The sequence below is a fragment of the Tachypleus tridentatus genome, chromosome 1 (assembly GCF_004210375.1).
Source record: "Tachypleus tridentatus isolate NWPU-2018 chromosome 1, ASM421037v1, whole genome shotgun sequence".
Lineage (NCBI taxonomy): Eukaryota > Metazoa > Arthropoda > Merostomata > Xiphosura > Limulidae > Tachypleus > Tachypleus tridentatus.
In genome coordinates, this window is record NC_134825.1 from 179,909,802 (window position 1) to 179,915,453 (window position 5,652).

At 31.6% G+C, this 5,652-nt stretch overlaps 1 non-coding gene across 1 annotated transcript; it reads left to right on the plus strand.

The window, feature by feature from the left end:
• The first annotated feature begins 300 nt into the window (after positions 1-300).
• Positions 301-392, plus strand: TRNAI-UAU (transfer RNA isoleucine (anticodon UAU)). The gene is given in 2 exon segments: positions 301-338; positions 357-392. It is a non-coding gene; the product is annotated as a tRNA-Ile (tRNA).
• Positions 393-5,652: the final 5,260 nt, after the last annotated feature.

Consider the following 5,652-nt stretch of genomic DNA (forward strand, 5'->3'; position numbering starts at 1 on the left):
TTAGGGTTAACTCTGTATCAGAGATCACTTCAAAGCACCTTTGAAACAGTGCTGTAGTGTAGAGTTTCTTAAAGTTCGATATGACTTTCTGGTCCATGGGCTGTCGTATCCTGAGTAGTCCAAGATTCGGCGATGGGTGGGGATGACTAGCTGGCTTCTTTGTAATCTTACACTAGTGCAAATAGTTCTAATGCAGATTTTATGAAATTCAGAAATCAAATAAACAAACTCTTGTCTATCATTTCAAAATTATGGGTGGCTATGCATAGAAACTTATTTTATTAGATATAAGCGTGCAAATCCCCAGTGGCGCAATTGGTTAGCGCACGGTACTTATAAGACAGTACTTGTGGGATATGCCGGGGTTGTGAGTTCGAACCTCACCTGGGGAAAGTATCTTTTTTCCCCAGGGGCTCAGCAGGGGTGTCTGCGGACCAACCACGCTAAAACCGTGTTTCTGGTAGGCATATCACAAATACCCCATTGTGAAGATTTCTACTTAATTTAAAACAACAACAGCTTTGCGTGAAACCTTCTGAAACAAACGAAATTTTAAATTTTTGTGTGTACGTGCATGTATCAAAGTTTGAAAATGAAAAACAATTCTATAATTATTAATTGTTTTCAAATCACATAGTTTTTACAGATAAGTTTATTCAAAAGAAACACATTTATTAATTTGTTTTTGATGCTTCTTTAAAATGTTGTCTATGTGGAGTCGTCACAAAAGCTACTTGACTGTCATTGGCCAAACTGATTCAAAGGTGAAAGTTGTGAAAATCAGGAGGCATGCTTGAGTTAGGATACAATTTGTAAGTGTGGTCATTGAAATTTGTAATTAGCGTTAATCATTTGATTCTTGTTAATTAATTTTTTTTATGAATAACCACAATAATATATTATTAATCTGCTATTACTAGAATATCTTCATTATGCGGACATATTTAACACTTAAACTTTGAAGAAAATATAGATTATAACTCAGAATCCAATTCAAACTGAATGAAATTGGATGTCTTATTCGATTTCGAGTCAAATTTAGCTATCTGGAAACAGAAGTGACACACCAGCTTGTTATGTATATGTAGGCCTCTTGTATCCAGGCTTAGATTTAATTATAATTTTAAGTTGTAAATGTACAAATTGTAAGTTATTAGTAATAAAGCGCGAAGGAAGTTGTAACATTGTGATAAAAATGTAGTAATCATTAAGAGTATGTTTGTTTTGAATTTCGCGCCAAGCTACTCGAGGGCTATGCGCTCGTCGCCCCTACTATAGCAGTGTAAGACTAGAGGGAAGGCAACTAGTGATCACCACCGACCGCCAACTCTTAGGCTTATCTTTTACCAACGAATAGTGAGATTAACCGTTACGTTATAACGCCCCCACGGCTGAAAGGGCGAGCATGTTTAGCGCAACTGGGATGCAAACCCGCGACCCTCAGATTACGAGTCGAAGGCCTTAACCCACCTGACCATGCCAAGGCACTAAGTGAGAGTAAGACTTAAGATAATTTGAATTAGGTTGGTTAAGAATCCTAGTGGTAGTGATACTATATTAACAATAATCTGAGTAAATGAATACATGTATTGTCTATAATATTTACAGAACCATTTTTCTACAGTTTTATTGTTTGAATTTTGTTAGTTTAGTACTTGTAATTAAACCATGAATTATGATGTTCTTGCTTCATGCTTGAGGTCTAACAAATAGCTTAATATTTAGTATTAAATATTTATACTGACAGTACAATAATGTTTGATACTTAGAAGTTTTTACAAAGTTAATAAAATGTTTATTTTCTTACTAACTTACTAACGCGGCATCCAGATCTTTATTTTTCACCTACCTTTTAACTGTTTCACATCCATATCTTCATTCCCTTACTTAATTAATGTTTGAGATCCAAATTTTTATCCATACCTTTTTATAAGTATTTATTCCTCAAATCTCCATTTTGCATTATCTTTCCCACCACTAGACTTGCAGGTCTATATTTTTCATCATCTTTCTCATCTCTAATCACAGTGAAATCTCTATTCTTGCCATTCTATATACCTAACACTCAAATCTCTATTCTTCGTTGTAATACCCACCACTTCCCACCGTCATCTCCATTCTTTTTCGTCTTGCTATTTGAAATTCATGTCTCTATTCTTCATATTTTATAAAAAATCTAGCATCAAGATCTCTATTTCTCATCTACCTTTCAACTGTTTCATATCTCTATTCTTCTTCGTCTTGCTATGTATTTGACATCGTAATCTCTATTCTTACCTTTTTTCTAAGCATATATTCTTCAGATCTCCATTTTGCATTATCTTACCTACCGCATGATATCCAGGTTTCTATTTTTCAACCTTGCAATTTGATATTCATATGTCTATTATTCATATCTTTATAACTAACTATCTGGCTTCAATATCTTTATTCTTCACCTCTTTTCTAACTATTAATTCTTTAGATCTCCATTTTGCATTATCTTAACGACTGTTTGACATCGTCTTGCCATTTGAACGTCACAAATCTACGCTTCATAATTTTATTACTATCTGACATACAACTTTTTAATTATTTGATATGCAGATCTCTATTCTTCCTAACTATTTGACACTGAAATGTTTATTCTTGTCCTTTTATGTGTTTAATACCCAGATCTCTATTATTTGTTATGTTACTCACAACTTCCCATCCACATCTCTATTGTTCTTCGTTTTGCTATATCAAATTAATATATCTATTATTCATATCTTTATAACTATCTAGATTCTATATTTTTATTCTTCAACTCCGTTTTAACTGTTTGACATCCATATTTCTATTATTTATCGTCTTGTTAACTATTTGACACACAAATCTCTATTTTTGTCCTTCTTTCTATACAACACCCAAATCCCTATTATACATTGTATTAAAGACCACAGTACTGTATTTTTCATCGTCTTGCTATTTGAACTTCATATATCTATTCTTCATATTGTTATAACTATCTGATTTCCATATCATTATTCTAACTGTTTGACATCCACATCTTTATTCTTCATCGTCTCACTAACTATCTGGCAACCAAATATTTATTGTTCACCTCTTTTCTAACTATCAGATCTCCATTTTGCGTTGTCTTACCGACTGCTTGACATCCACGTCTCTATTTTTAATCGTCTTGCTAACTATTTGACACCCAAATCCCTATTATTCATTGTATTACCGACCACTTCTCACCAAGATCTATATTCTTCATCGTCTGGCTATTTGAACTTCATATATCCATTCTTTATAATTTTTATATATCCGACATCCATATCGTTATTCTTAACCAACTTAACAATTGAGACTAAATCTTTTATTCTCAGGTTGGAAAGAAATGGTATAGTCAAGGCTTCGTGTTATAAACAAAACATGATCATGAAAGAAATGGTATAGTCAAGGTTTCTTATTATAAACAAAACATTATCATGAAAGAAATGGTATAGTCAAGGCTTCTTGTTATAAACAAAACATTATCATGCTTGTACAAAAAATAACTCACAAACTAAATATTTAGTTTACTGTTTTATATTGATCCCGACAAGTTGGTAAGTTTCCATGTTTTGTATTGTTTAGAAACAGGGTTGTTTAAACAACGTTATTGTTGAAAGACCTCATTCAACCAAGTGCTAACAATGTTACTAACTCGGTACAGGATGTTTTAAAGTGAAACAAAAGGATGGCGTTAAATTTATCAGTAATCAAGTGCATTCTAAACTACGATATTTTGTAACCTGCTCAACGCAATACCTTTAACTCAGTCAATAATAAAACAATAATATTGATTTTTTAAATAATAATACCAGTACCTGAATGGCGTTGACCATATTTAATCCTTGAAACATTTGAAAATGTGTCTGAATGTTTGTCGTTTTCAACACCAATAAGTAATGATATTCTACATGATTACAAAGTTTCAACAAATCGGTTCGTTTTTGAATAAGATATAAAACAAATGTAGTGTACAAAATCGGTCTCCATGGTGTCAAGTGTGATTATTTTTCGTGAATTCGTTGTAATCTTTGACATCGGCCCTCCAAATAGTCATAGTCCAAATGTATACTAACTTTCGTTCAAATCTACCCAAATGTTTTCGAGAAATATTGCTGATAAACACACACACACACATGGATGCAAACATAACCTCAGTTTACCTTTGGTTTCGGTAATAATAATGATGTTGAAACTGCTTGAACAATAGCAGTATGATGTTTAAGCTCCATGTAACAAGAGCTAAATTGAGTAATTTATATAGTACCACTTAATTAAAGACGTCACAGCTAAGGTTTAAAACTAAACCCATCGTAACAAGGCACAACAAATAAATAAAATAAGATTCGTATTATTCTCAAATACTTACCTCAACCTATCAAGTAGTAAAGTTTGAGTGGGGCATCCTTACTGAAAACAGAGACTGTGATCCTGGAATGTAGCAGGAGACATTCTATGAATATCCAGTTTATATTCGTACATTTTGAGGAATAATATAGTTTTACATAACCAGTCCTGTAAATAAAATAACTCAAGACTCAAAATGCTTACAAATTAGACATACTTTGAATGACGATGAAAATATTTTAGTAAGACACTAGAAATCAAAACGCATCCTTCAGAATTGTGTTGTTCTTTGTGTATCTTAAGGTATTTTAAAATAATACTTTGAAAGATTAGATAAATGAATTAATGGCTGTATTTTCATTCCTTATATTAAATACAAGTGGGTAATAACAATTTTCTTTTAAATTCTACAAAGTTTAAAATATTCTTAGATTACTACTTACACCTATCACACAAATTTGATAAGTAGTAAACATCTTCAACTTGGAAGGTATACGTAAGTGATTAAATTATTATAAATTACACAAAGTCATTGTATTTAATTTACACACGAGCAGTTAAACCACTTAAATGGACTAGACGTAAGGTATTAATTAAACTACAGAATAACTTGCACATAATGTGAAATGTAACTTTAAAAGTACATCAAGAGCTACACACAAGCTAATAGTTATTAATAATACATACAATAGCTTTGTTGTACAAATTACATTAATATTGACTTAAGATCAAAGCAAGCTACCTACTTAGAGTGATTCTAAAAAAAACAACAAATAAACCTTTTAATAAGTATAGATAATTAAATATCTTTTTTAACGTTTTTTTTATAAAAGTATTATTTTCGGCCTTAATCTCAATAACATCTCAAGAGGCTAGACCAGCCTAGGAGATTCAGGTTAGTCCTAAATACGTATATTAAGTTGATAATGCGAAACAAAATCTATAACTTTTATTTACTAATAAATAAATATTTTAAAAGTAATATAATTAGATACTATAGCTAATATTATTAACGAAACTACCAGTACAGAGACGAAAGAGGGTACGTTATCTATGCAACACGAAACGTACCAACTGTTGTCTCTAGGCGCTCTCCGTTTCACCAAACTTTTACTACACGTTTAAAATATATTAATGAAATCTCATATAATCCTAAACTCCACGAAGGTGCAGTTCATAAAACTTCAAATACAGTACATAATTTATATGACCAGAATTACTGTTACGAAATATTTGAATGTATGTAGCCAAAATTACCGTTTCGTAATATTTGAATTTACATGGCCA